This window comes from Rhinolophus hipposideros (assembly GCF_964194185.1).
Source record: "Rhinolophus hipposideros genome assembly, chromosome: 18".
Lineage (NCBI taxonomy): Eukaryota > Metazoa > Chordata > Mammalia > Chiroptera > Rhinolophidae > Rhinolophus > Rhinolophus hipposideros.
Window position 1 is genome coordinate 3861493 of NC_138064.1, and position 15350 is coordinate 3876842.

Below are 15350 nucleotides of genomic sequence, written 5' to 3' on the forward strand. Positions count from 1 at the left end.
TGTGCAGCCTATTGTAGAAGGAGGAGAGGGATGTCAGGGGCATGTATGTCTATGAATTTGTTTACACATGCAGTCCCCCAACAACAAGGAGAGGACATCAGAGAACAAGTGTTCTCTGAGAGAACTTCAGCTGAAATCAACACAAGGGCAAATGTGAATCCATGTAAAGACCCCTAGCTGTGCCAGTTACCTTGGTGGAGTTTTGTTAGTGCCCCCTTTCACTCAAAATGTCCCATTGTGGAAAATCAATTATAAGATCATATACATAAAATACATATTACAAGCAAGAATAAGACATCAAACATATCTGTCATTATAAGGAAAAGCTGACGTCATTAGAATACTCCACAGTTTAAACTATTTTACTTTTGAGCCTCCAACGTCTAAACAACAGCAAAGCAGAGTGAAATACATTGCTATCCAGAAGAAGTAAAAGGTGCTGCTCTGGACAGGTGTTTGGTTTTTTCCAGGAATGATTTCAGGTCCTTTACTAATAATAACTGACATACTGCTCAAACAATGACCACTGCTCCCTTCAGTGTCTGCGCTGTGTGGGGAGGGCTGCCTTCCTGGGAGGTCGGCCAAAGAAAGACTTTGTAATTACCTGTGGTCAGACCCAAAAGAGCACACAGCAGGTTTTGAATCAGGAGCCAGAACCCTCAGGTGGGGATCTCTTTTCAAGTAGCTCTTCAGGTCTGTTTGACCACTTACCAAGATCTTTTGAGGAATGCTATACAAAACTGTTTCTGTTTGCTATTGATGTGTTATGATTTCAGCTCTCCAGTTGTGACTATTAAGCCAGTGAAACATGGGAAAACAATGGCTATCTCTATCCATACGGTTGCTCAGTATATTTGAATGAACTTTGAATGTGTTGCAGGTTTACTAATGGGAAACTGTGGAAATAGAAACGTAGGCCATTTTGCCTCATTCAGCCACAGGAAAAGCGAGGCTGCTGTAAATATGATCATCTGAGGTTCAGAGGAGCGAGAAGCTGGACCTCACAGGGATGGGGCTAATGGCTTGAGATCAGCTTAGCAGTCTCAGCTTAGATCACACTGCGAGAGGCGGTGGTTCCCTTCGCACTAGACAAACGATAGGAGAGCAGAGGAGCTGGTCTTCGAGATGATGGGAATCCCAGGACCAGCAGGACCCAGTTTCTCCATCACTTGTCTGAACCCCACCACAAGAGATCTGGCCCTTCACTCACTAGCATCATATGTATGTACATGACAATCCCAGACAATTGCCACTGTGTACATGACAATCCCAGGCCTACTCATGCTTATTTTGGCTCTAATTAGACCTGCATCTAAGTAAAAAGTGTACACCCCATAATACAAAACTAATGAATAGACTCTTAATAAGATCATTTTTAAGCTTCTGTATCATGCATGGTGATACTATCTCTTTCAATACTTTTCAAGCCTTGGAGGTAGGTGCTATTAGCCCTTTTATAGAGAAAGAAACTTCAGCTTAGAAAGATGAATGAGCATGTCCGAGTTCACACAATTATAGGAGCAGGGAGTCTGATAAACTTCCAGAAACTCTGAGACAAACCTATTTGCCCCAGGATTGAGTTTTCTCCAATTTACATAAAGCTGAGCAGAACCCAGCAGGCACGCTCGGAACATCTTTATAAACGTAAAAAATGGCACACCAGATTCGTCTGAACTTTAAATCCCCCAGGGATAATTACATCACATATTTTCCATTATTGGAAAAAATGTACCACAATAAAGCCTTGACTACCGTGCTATTATTCATTTAAAAAGTATTAGAATGATAAAAATACATAACACCCTAACAGTTTCAAAAAAAAATCAATATCACTAGTTCTTACAATAAATATTCATACTGTCTTTCATACGACAAGGTTACCACAAGATTTTTGATCTTAGTTTTTTTTAATACATCGCTATCATTTTTTCTTAGCATTAGACTAGCAAGCTTTCCATAGATGAAAGTTATAACCCAATCATCTTAGAAGAGTAATATTTATTCTACTTGTTAGTGCTGTTCAGAATATTCTGATAGTCCAACTGGGAGTGTTTATGTTTCCTTTGAATAAGTCTGTTTTTATACATAACAAGTATAAATGTTTGGAGGCAAAACGAATCTATGCTGTTCGATGCCAGGTGAATGGTACTGTTGGGGGTGAGTGATGATGACCGGAAGGCTGCTTCCAGAAGTTTGGTATCTTCTTGTCTTTGATTTGCTTGTCGGTTACCAGATTGGGCTCAGCTTTAGCTAATTCATCTGTGGGCACAACTTGTACGTGGAGGTATGCCACGATTTGTGCCTTCTGCATATTCATACACAATTTAATTTAAAAAGTCTTTTTCCCCCTTCTTCCGCCTCGCCCCCACCCTCAACTCCAGTTCAAGCCGTTGTTTCTCAGTCTAGTTGTGTAGAACACAGCTCCCTGGCCTATGCTGGTGTTAGGAGCCTTGCGCTCCTCCAGCTGAGGCAGCCGGTCGCAGGTTGTCAGCGGGTTGTTCACAGCAACTGACGCCAAACCTCTGGCCACTCATGGCAGCCCAGCTCCAGGGAGAGCTATTATTCACAATCTTAGCTGTAGAGGGTGCGGCTCACTGGCCCATGTGGGAATCGAACCGACAACCTCGGCGTTAGGAGCACCCACTCCGACCACCTGAACCACTGGGCCAGCCCTAAAAAGATGTTTAAAAGAAAATGTAGCAAAGTAAAAAAATCCTTTAAAAAAGTTACTTTGTCAATGATAAGTTGATAGATTTTAAAGAAAAAGATGGAAATGTACCCACCAGCTCTTTCGGCATAGAGCATTCAATCGCTCACTCAAATTTAAAATATTTGGGAATTTTAAATCTAAATATAGATAGAGATTTCATTTAATTTCCCTGAATTTATTTATTTGAACCCAGGCCTTACTGACCCCCTGATATTCTCACTTTAAAAATTAAATCATTAGACCTATCTATCTCCTATCGGTTCTGCTTCTCTGGGGATCCCTAATCTAATAACCATGTATGGGGGGGAAACAATTGGCTGATTTTGAGCTTCAAGTGGTACCTTAAGGATTTTCCTCATACTGTAAAAGCTGTGGAGAGAAAGCCCTTCCTTGAGAAGAGAAAACCTAGAGAAATAATAGTTGGGCTGAAGGGCAGTGAACCTTGTTCTAATCACACCATGACTTGGACCAGCTTTGTTGGCTGCTTCGAGTTCATCCACAGATGACTCACAAGCTGCCAGTTCCTGGGAAGATGAGCACAGGCTGACTAACTACAGACACGCAGCCCCCTTTCCCCAGGGAGCAGTCAGGTAAGACAATGCTGATGCTAAGGCCTGTGGGCCTCGGGTTTAAGCGCTCACTGCATGCTCCCTGGAGCTTCAAGAAGATCTGGCCCTAAATGCTGGTTTCCTTGACAAACATTAAAATTCATTTATAAATCCATACCACATACTCATATCTCAGGGGAGGAGCAGTGGTACATCAAATTAAAATTCAATATTTTCTGCAATATGACTATTACTGGGGACATTTAACGATTTTATTCATGAATTGGAATATCCAGGTATAGCAGTACATATATACTGCATTATTTAAGGAGTTCTAATAATTTTATAGCCATTTTTGAAGTACTTAAAATTCATTCTTAGGTGTAAGAAAAGGTGACAAAGAATTGCTAGCAGGGACTTTATCTAATCCCATGTGAAAAATACTAAAGTACCAATATTAAAATTTCATTTATCTGTCAAACCTTGGAAAGCAAATGGCAAAGACGGATCTTTTCATGTTACAAATAAAGATATGAGTTACAGGGAAGTTCAAGTTTCTTATCTAATGTGAGCCAATATGTCACTTCAGCAGCTGAGGGCAAGGAACACATATCTCCCTGAAACTGGAGACTGGCATTCCTCAGGCTGAATTCCAGTTATGAAAACAAGAACTGACGATTGCCACAGCCTGATGGAAATTCAAGAGCAGGAATGTTGCAAAGAGCATTGTTTTTTATAAGAGACCATGGACTGAGCATGTCGATTTCATAAATGGACTTGCGCTGGTAAGCGGGCTGTTCCACAGACAGGTGACACCTGTTCTGTCAGAATTTTACCTGTTCAGGTGAATTAAGTAAATAGCTCTTATTGTTTATTCTGTAAAAGTCTAAGTGCCACATGAGTAATTTGATGAGAAAGAAAAAAGGACATCTCAACCTCATTCCTTTCCAGGACTAACTATCTACCATATGGGAAAATAGAAGCGGCTTCTTGGAATGATTTCTAGGGGCAGTTAAAAGAATCTACAAAAGTAAAAACCTCTGGAGGTAAGTCAGGGTACACCATGTTTGCCCCAAAACAAGACCTACCTAGCCAGACCATCAGTTCTAATGTGTGTTTTGGAGCAAAAATTAATATAAGATCCAGTCTTATTTTACTATAATGTAAGACCCAGTCTTATTTTACTATGATATAAGACCCAATCTAATTTAATATAATATAATACCAGGTCTTATATTAGTTCTTGCTCCAAAGGACGCATTACAGCTGATGGTCCGGGGTCTTATTTCCTGGCAAACACGGTACTAAGTTCATTGGCCTTTGCGTCTAATTTGACTCTGCAATTAAGAGTTAATGAAAAGAGTGAACAGAAAGAGTTCTAGAAAATCTTCTGCTGAAAGTCAATGGAATGCACTAGAATGTCTCTGCTTCCACAGAAAAAAAAAAAAGTTTAGCCGGAAAACAAAGACACAAGAGCAAACTGTTGCGTGTAGTATTTGAAGGAAGCATAACTCACTTAAATCATTTTCCATGGCTCTCTTACTTCTAAGGTTAACAAGATTTTTTGTTTTTATTAAATTTTAAATGGAGTTTTGTTTTACCTCTCATGTTTGTTTCACACCAAATGTTAGATGGTGTCCAGGATATTTATGTGTTTTCTGTGTATCCCATTTACAGCACATGAAATGAACTCAGTGTATTAATACCTTTGGATGGTCCTGAGAGCATAACCTTGTGTTTGTTTTCAATGTAATCATTTTAGTATTTATTATATAGATACATATGATAGTACTGTTTTCCCCCCAAAATAAGATCGGGTCTTATATTAATTTTTCTCCAAAAGACACATTAGGGCTTATTGTCAGGGGGTGTCATCCTGAAAAAAATCATGCTAGGGTTTATTTTCCGGTTAGGTCTTATTTTCGGGAAAACACGGTATATGTTATATTGCAACAGTGAGTACATGGTCAAAATGAAATTCAAATACAACTTCATATTAATGAGGAAATTTGATGTTTGATGATGATTCTTTTCACTAATTATAAGTAGAAGACTAATGCACATGTAGTGAGCTGAACAGTGTCCCCAAAAGATAAACGCCCATGTGGCATCTCAAACTGTGAGCTTGTTTAGGAACAGCGTTTTTGCAGCAGTGGTTATTTAACATAAGGTCATCCTGGATGAGGGGGCGCTGTAACTCTGATAACCGGTGTCTTTATAAGAAGAGAACAGGATACTCACAGACACACAGGAAGTCCCTGTAAAGACAGAGGCTGGGATGGGATGAGGCGGACATGAGCCAAGGAGTGCTGAGAACTGCTGGCAACTGCCAGAGTGAAGAGAGAAACACAGAACACACACTCCCCCAGAACCTGCAGGAAGAACCGACCCCACTGACACCTTGATTTCAGGTCTCTGGCCTGAACTGTAAGAGAATAACTTGTTTTTATTTTAAAGTCACCCAGTTTGTGTTCATGTGTTATGGCAGCCCTAGGGATAGCATATTCTAATTATATTTAAAAATTTGTTAATTCTACTCGACTTCCATTTGTTTCAAACTTAGCAAAATCTAATTTTAAATCAAGATAATAAAGGACTTTAAAAAAATACTCGTTTCAAAGTTGTATAATTAATTGTTTAAAAATATTGCAAATATTATTACTCAGCATAGTATTCTTCTAATGAGAAAATCTTGTAGTCGGGGATCATTTGTAATGTGTTTGTCAAGTCTGTTTCTTTCATTGTCTCATCCTATCCTCCAGTTAGATGCACAATTTCATTGCAGTGTATGTGGGGTTACCTCCCAGGCAAGCTCTAGAGGACGAGGTACTCATTACACAGCCGCTGGGTTGTGGTGGGTGGGGCAGCACAAGTAGCTCTCAGCTGAGTCCCTCTTGGAAACTGCCGGTTGACTGAAGAGAGCCACTTCCTCCCAAGGCCATGCCTCCTTCCTGGGGACAGCCCACGTCAAGTGACTGGCTAATGTAAGGGGATAAAGGCCAGTTCCCTTACCCCAAAGGGGACAGAACTGGAGTGCCTTTCCAGCTTTAGAGCTCCCCAGGGGAAGGTTGGCTGAGGTTGTGTGGGGGGGCTAAGTAGTTCAACTTCTTGTCTGCCCAAGCCTGCTCCTTCCCTCCCTAAGAAACGTTCATCCCCAAAGCACACTTCAGGGCATGTCTTGCCACAAATGTCACTCTCACAATCTGCCTTCCGGGAAATCCAACTACAACATCTGGAAACCAGGAGATATCTCTTCAAGACCCTCCTAGGCCACCAACTCTATCATAAGTCAACAGTATTTCCTACTGCTGTCGGCTCCCTTACAAAACAAGAGGTCTGTACTCATTTATTTTGTGCTTTGGATCCCCTCTAGCTCTAAAGTATTGAGGAATTTTGTCAATAAAACAGTACAGGTATTTATTGAAAAAATGTACATATATGTGAACTCAGGCAGTTCAAACCTATGTTGGTCAAGGGTCAGATGTCTGTATATTTTATATATTTTATATGTACATATATAAATTAAATGTGGCAGAGCTTGAGATATAGATATCAGTAACAGCACACCAATACACATTTTCTAATCCATAAACTACATAATACTTAGTTTGACTTTGTAAAATAAAGAGAAATGCAGTGAAGTGCTCATAAATAAGAGAGAGAAGGAGAAACTATATTTTGAGAGAGAAAAAAATGTATTAGCTTTGAATTTCAAAGCTGTGATCAAATTTGTGTAACTTGCCTCAATAGTTGCCAGTGTTAGTACATGACTAGTAAGTAACTAACCTAACCCAAAGTTTATCTTTTCTTTCTGATCTCCCTACTCTAATCTGAATATGAGTATAACAAAAAACAAAACAAAAGGAAAGAAATATGAGGGAACATCTTGCTTACACATTTACTTTTAGACTGTGAACAGTCAAACAAATGTTGGATATAACATATGTAAGAGATATTTCCTTTTGGAAAAGGTCATGACCTCAACCTTTCCTTACAATTTATTGCAAGTCTTCCTGAGTAAACCTGCCCTCAGAATACATTGTTGAACAAGCAAGTGAAACAATTCATCTGATGCTTAAAAGAAATAACTACCTCTGGATGGGAGTTGCATAATGGGTCTTATACCCACAATTAGCTTTTGGATGCCATCTTAAAGGTGACCTTGATTTATTTAGCTGATTAATCAGTAGATACTTTATGGAGTTCAATATTCTAAAGATTGATCAGAAAAGGAAACTTTTAATGTCCTTAATAGGGTCATTAGTGATATTACCAAATGAAATTAAACTGAAGGACAATCTCAACAAACCTTTTTTTGGTTCTAATAGCATACTCCTGGGAAAGTTAATAGCTAGTGTAAATTGATGCCTATTTCCTTTATCTCATTTTCGTTATCTGGCTTAAATAGATAACAGATGATTACATTGAATATAAATTAGAAGCATTGCCTATTTTCTAGACTTGACTCTTTTAAAAATAAATGCATAGACCTTTATAAACTCAAGGAGAATTTTTATGGAGAGTCAATAGTACTTTATGAAGTTGGTACATTTTTAATGGACAATAATGTAACTGTATGTTTTTTAGTGTAGTATGACACTAGTAAATTCATGATTTCGCTATTGATACCGACTTCATTTTGTGAATAATTATGCCAGATGATGAGACTTTCAATCATAGGAAAGAAAGCATCATCTAAAGAGACAGCTTCTCAAATATACTTTCATGTGCTGTCACCAAATGAGGACATGTCATAATATGTATATTGAAATAAACTGTACAGAGAGCTCAGGCGTTGCTGACTTTCATGCAGAATTCACCAAGTACTAGGGTACGTAACTTTGGAGCCTTACCCTGCTCTTTTCTTCGTTGGAGAATAATTTTACATGCCGGTCTTCCTCTATAGGGTTTGTGTAAGAATCAAATCAGATCACATGTGTGTAAGTAACATGAAAGCTATAATATAATACATAAACAAACAGTGCTGTATAACTGGACTTCATATTGCTCTTGTAAGAAGCAGGAAGAACTCTCATTATGGTTTCTTGCTGAAGTAAGTGACACAAACCTAAAAATGTACATGTTTGCCTTATAGCTAGGACTTATGAGATGGGAAATCAACCTTAAATAGTTTGTAATATATACAGGGTGCCAAAAAAATGTATACACATCTTAAGAAAGGAAAACTGTATTCAAATAGTAATACTCAATATATACCAATAACAAAAGATGAATACAAGTCTCATTTGACTTCTGCAATGACAAGAGGTGTTCAAAGTGGTTACCATCAGTGTCCAGATACTTCTGATGACGGCAAACTACTGCTTGAGCACTGTTGACCAAGTGTCCACTTGTATACATTTTTTGCACCATGTATGCATATATATATATATATATATATATATATATATATATATATATATATGTAAAACAACTGGCAATTAGGGTGTCCAATGTTATATTCAATATAAATTTCTCATGACATATGCTAAAAAGAAAAATAAATAAAAACACCAAAAAAAGATCAAAACTAATAAACAAACAAGTTTGCAAGATCACAACCTACAAGTTCAACATACAAAAATTAATCCCATTCGCAATAGCGTCATAGAGAATAACAGATAAAAATAAATTTAATAAAAGAAATGTAACATTTGTACACTAAGAAAATGACAAAACATTGCTGAGAGAAATTAAAGATGTAACTAAAGCAAGAGATATTCTACGTTCATGGCTGAAAGACTCAATACCCTTAAGACACCAGTTTCTATCGAAATTGATCTACAACTTTTTGGTAGAAATTCAACGCTGATCCAAAAACTTATATGGAAATGAAAAATCCCAATGACAAAAGAGTTTCAGTAATGAAGATGTCGTGGTATTAGTGGATGGCTAGGTTAGGTCAACGAAACAGACTTGAGGGTTCAGACATTCATGTTCATTTTCTTGGTCAGTCGCTATTTGACAAAAATGCCGATACAATTCAACAAGGGAAGGAACTGTCTTTTCAACAAATGGTGCCAGGAGAAATGGATATACCCATGGAAAGAGAAGAAGAAAAAAAGAAGAAAGAGTAGGAGGAAGGGGAGAAGAAGAATTTCCGTCCTTATTTCCCACCACACACACAAACTCCAAATGTATTACAGATCTAAATATGAGCTCCAATAATACCAAAGTTCTACATGAAAATGTGAGAAAATCTGTATGACTTTAGGTTAGACAAAACTTTGTGAGGTGTGACACCAAATGCATAACGATTTGAACTTTAGATCGAATTGTGATTAGCCTAGGAAGTATTAGGCAAATGAAAAGGTAGCCAGTTGTTAACCAAGAAATTTTAGACAAACTTGTGAGCAGTAGAATCATCCAAAGATGAAATTAATTGACTGTAAATACAGTGAGTTTCCTAACACTGGAGGTTTGTAATCATAATACATTCAATGTTAGAGGCATTGTACTGCATTAGAGAAGCCGAGGTAAATGCCGGTCCATGACCTGAAGGAGTTTCCAGTCTAAGGCTGAAGTGGACAGACAAGAAAAAAAATGACACAAGTTGAGAACAAAGGGTGCCCATCATTAATCCTAAGAATGGTGCATAATGGACATGGAGGTCAGGGAAGGCTCCCGAAAATCGCTTACAACTGAACTGAATTTTAAAGAATTGATACAACTTATCCAGACAAAGAAAAGGGGTGGGTGGTAAAGAGAAAGGGAGTTTCCCGGGCACAGAATTTCAAATTCACAAATATCAACTCAACACTACGTGCCAAACACTCTTGTAGATGCTGGAAATACAAAAGTGGACACAAGAGTCTAATTGTAAGTTACATGTGTAGAGTTTATTTGAAAATAGATGCTAAATGGGAAATAAAGCATTGTAGGGACATAGAAAATACAGTGAAGGTCACCATTTTTGATGGGATCAGCTGGGAAGGTTCCACTGAGAAGATGATACTATGTAAAGACCTACAGGAAATAACACGGCAACGTGCTCTAGGAGACATGCATTTCAGGCAGAGGGCACAGAAAATGCAAGAGCCCTGCACAGGAGGGAGCCTGGTATTTCCAAGAGCGAGGAGTCCAGTGTGGCCAGATGCAGATTTAAGTAAAATTTCAGAGATGAATCAGAGAAGTAATGATTTGATCTAAGAGGACAGATTACATTAGCCTTATCTAAAGTTTGAGAAAATGGCACAGAAATCTCATGTAGGGCACTTTATCAATTTAGTGCAGCCAGAACTTTATCAATTTAGTGCAGCCAGCAGATAGAAAAGGGGTCAAGAATTATAAGAGATAAATTTCAAGGAGCAAGCAAGCATGATTCATTCCTGAAGGGGCCACCACATGTCCATGTCCACTCAGAACAGCCTAGGGACCCCTGTCATCCTGGCATCATTTCTCATAGTGCTATATTTCACTCTCAAAAACGTTATGGTTTGGAGATGAAATGTTATGGTCCCCCAATCCATGAAGGAACATGCTTTTTGTTTTAGGAAAGATAAGGTGAATGAAGGATGGTGAGTTTGAGAAAGAACTCATGGATACAATATGGAGACAATTAGTTCAGAGCCGGGCTGGAGGCTGGGAGACTGTTTCTGTCATGGTGGAGAGTTCTACTGAAGCCTTAGCTACATACAGCGACCTTGGTCAGTGGGTGGAGAGGAGACTACTGCATCACAAAAGTGGTATCTCAAGTTTGATGATTTCATTATTCTTTGTAGCTTTCATTCCTCCGGAGAGACTGAGGAAGTTAATATGTTTTCACATGTTGGTAAGTCTTTAAATGGACAGTGACTTGTTTTCCTTACAAAGGGACTCGTCTGTCCTCTAAAGGATGCTGTAGGGAAGTGTGCCTCCATACGCCCCTTTATAATTTGTGAGTGTGACACTGACCTCAAAATTTACAACGTTCAGAAATTATTAGATGATGTGATTGAACATTTTGGAATGCTACACAAATACAAAGCATCCTACTCCCAAGCGCTTAAATCTGCTGAACGCCTCTGAAATGAAACATAATTCACCATTAACATTATAGTTTTAGGCCATGACATCTGTTATGTAACTGTAGTCTCATAAAAAATTCACGAGCAATAATATTACTCTAATTCTAAGAAACTTCGCCAGACAGCTGAATCAACTATACAGCCAATGTGTCTGGTTTCTTAAGCAATTTTAAAATCAAATAAATTCTAATTTTGGTTTTTAATAAACTTTACATTTGAGAAGACTATTAATCATGTACTGGGTGTGGGAAGGACTTTGCATTAATTAAGCACCCATAATATGTCAGACAGCATTTGAATACTATCTAACTTTATCATCCTAGTGACCTTGGGATGTAAATTAAACTAATTTGCAAAGGAAGAAACTGAGGCTCGCAGTGGTTAAGTAACTTGTCCAAAGCCATTCAAACAGTAAGTGGCACAAACTGAATGCAAAACAGGTCTGCCAGACTCCCAAGCCCCCATTCATTTCCCTAAAACCTATTCTCTGTCACTGTTTATAACAAATATCCCACAAATAGTCAACAGATAAATGAGTAAAAGTAATAATAATAATAATATAAAAGGTATGTTCCATTAAATGTGTTGGTAATCACTAATGTGCTAAGGGTTGTATTCACTTTATACTCATCCGCCACTGTTGGGTCATGTGCCTGAGATGATGAGCATGTTTCAGAATCAATTGGTAATAACATTAAGTGACACATCCCCTTACTGTATTTTAGGCATGTGCTTTATATATTAACACAATCTTCTCAATGATCCTATAAAGTAGCTAACATTACTGGCACCATTTACAAATGCAGTAAATGAGGCATTGTGATGCAAAGAGCAGAATTATCAGAGAATGTTTCAGGTTGACCTCTGATTGCCCTGGAAACCTGTTAGCTGGAATCCTTTCTCCAGGGTTGGAGCTGGTATTTCCCATGGGATGTGTATTTCTTAGCTCAGCAGGGGGCGCTCTAACATCCCAACATCTCCAAGGCCTATAGGGGCCAAGCAGACAATGTTCGCAGAAATCTCCTTCCTTAGATAATGACCCCAAACTGCATTACTTAGGGATAAGCAGTCTATTAATTCCCCTGCAGCAAGGCTACTTTTTCACACTTGCCCTACAGAAAGTGAGATCCCAACAGGGTGCAATTGACCCATGAAAGATCAGCCAGAGTGAACGTCTGTCTGCGAGAAGATGGAAGAAAGGTGATCCACTTTTTCTGGTCTCTGCTAACTCATCTTTGAAACTTTACTCTTTCCTCCATATAGCTTGTTTTTATTTATTTATTCTTTCACTTTTTAAAAATCCATGCCCAGTTCATTGCACAATTTATTCTGAACCCCTGGCTATTGAGGCTGGCTGTACAATACCTATAGGGTCACGTGGTTAAGTGGGGAAGCAGGGATTCTGACGCAGGCTTCTACCACAATCAAACTATATTTATTAAGGTCAAATTAATTAAAACGTATATAAAAATTCACATATATCCCTGTTGGACTTGTAACTTCCATTTCTTGTTTTTTGGGATGAACTTGCTAGACATCACCAAATAAGAGAGCTGAGAATTCAGAGCAAAGGGAAACTTCATATGTGACATAATGGAATAAGGCCAGAAGCAAACATTTTTTGTGGCCATAACAGATGAATACAATACAAAAGCCGCTAGGAGATACTGACCTCCGAAAGTTGGTCATTAAGACGGTGGGGACAGGTGATAGCTCAGGAGTTAGGTAGACCTGAGTTAGAATCATTGCTTCAACTCTAAGTAATTGGGTGAATTTGGTCAAGTTATTTTATAGAGCTAAGTATCATTTGTTTCTCAAGTGGGATAGATAACAGTATTTATTTCATAGGGTAGTTAGATGAATAAAGAAAAACAATGCACACAAAATGTCTAAAACAATGCTTGACATACCACATACACATAAATACATCTACTTAGTAATATCTTCCATGTAAACGTATTCACTTTAACCAGCGAGAATCTAGGACTTAGAGTTCAGTGTAAGAATTACTACTGATTAATGACTTAGGTCAAGGAAGATGAAACTAATTTTGCACGTAAGCTTACATATAAATGGTTATTATAAATATTCTGCAACAAATTAAAAATGTAAATGGCAGCTTTTGAGTGCACAAGCAGGTGCACACAACATGAATGACTGAAAAGCAAAGTAATAGTTGATTCAGACAGTGTTCCACTTAATGAAAGTCAGAAGGAAATATAGTTCAAAATATATGCCACAAAAGTTGCAAAATACAATATCTGCTTCAAATGGTAGATTTAAATTATTATTTTTAGCAAATGCCTAAGGTGTTTCTTACAGGAAGGAACCATGTGGTTTTGATTCCTAAGTTATGCTTTCACTAACAATGGTTTCAGTTAGATGTAATTTTCAACAAAGTTGAGAAGCAAGATAGAAACCTCTGAAATTAGTAACCTTGTCTTAATCTATACTGTGATCTGAAAGTTGATTCAAAGGGAATAACATATCTTAACATAAATAACCTTGGAAGTGAAAATTGGAAATTTCACGCTCTGCTCTAGATGAGACAATACTATAGGTATTCAAGACATAGAAAATAAATGCAATATCAATGCCATGCTTTAGATTAGTTTCCTATATTACAAAGTTTTGTGCAACACAATGAAGAGAATATTGAATTTTCATTTGGAACATAATATATTTATCTGTAATTTCTATGGCATTGGAATTATTAGTCTGGTCTATTTGTTGCCATAATTGATTGTATTCAAAGAGCTCTATGGATTCCATGGAAATAAAAGTCAATAAGGACAAAACATTAAACAAATTGTTTTATTTTGGTCATTGGAAAACTGTCTTCTTAATCTCATAGATTTTTTTATATATAAATGTCTGATTTATTGCATATAAAAATTTACATGACTATGGATTTTCTTCAGGGTTGTTCTCAAATGCAACTAATACCTCATTTCAACTGAAAGATTTTATGCATAGAAAATATTACACATTTAACACACATAAGTCTTTTAAATTTTATTTTTATTGATCTGAAAATGCTAAGAAATGATATTTGGCACCTTTATCAGTTAGATAAATTGAGCAATGATGGAAGAGTATGTGAAGAACTGTCTATGTAGCTTAGTGAAAAGAGCAAAGACAGAGCTTTAACCCTTAAAATGGAATATGCTATGCTTTGCTACTATAATTTTATGTTACTAATTCTGTTATATTACAAATATCTTTAAAACAACAGTAACTTATTTAAAATACTGTGCCATTTAAACTACAATTTTCTAATCACAAAATATATAAATAAAACATGGCCTTCTGATTTTAACAATTTGTTTTGAAGACCGATTAAAATAATATGTGGAATAATATTTAATGAACTGCAATTTTCAATATTATGAATAGTAAAGTATTAGTTATCGAATTGCTTATCTCTCCATTCTTCTTAAAACTAATCATAAATTACTCTTTCAAATAAAATTATTTGAGAATCTTGCCCACATAGAAGAGGGATGAATATTTCTGATTGCTATTTTCATGATCCAGTTGATTATATTGTGAACCCCAAGAAGAAATATACCTGCCAAGAGGTACTCCTTATGGTTAAATGGGCCCAAATTCATAACCAGGGTCTGGTGGCCATTGCTGACAGAAACCTCTCACACATTCTACATTTCAGGAAAAAGCCACAGACTGGGCTGTCAACCTCCTGCATTGTGCTCCTGCCATGTGAGTCAACCATTATAAAGGAGTTCCTGGTTCTGTCTTTCCACCAATGGACTGAAACGGGCCTCATCCAATCAGAACTGCACAATTATATCCTTATTTGCATGTATGCGATTAATTAGAACTGCTCCATAATGACCAATAAGAATGTATGATATTGACCAACTAGAAATGTATCATTTGGACCAATCAGAACTGTACACATTTGGATGCATTATTTGCATAAAATTGGACATATTTGGAACCTGGGTGGGAATTTTCTATATAAAAAATAGCCTCCCTTTTGTCTCGGGAAAGTGCACTTTCAGTTTCCAATGGAGGCTGTGTTTTCTCTGTTCGCAAACTGTTCACCTAAACGAAGTTTCTCTT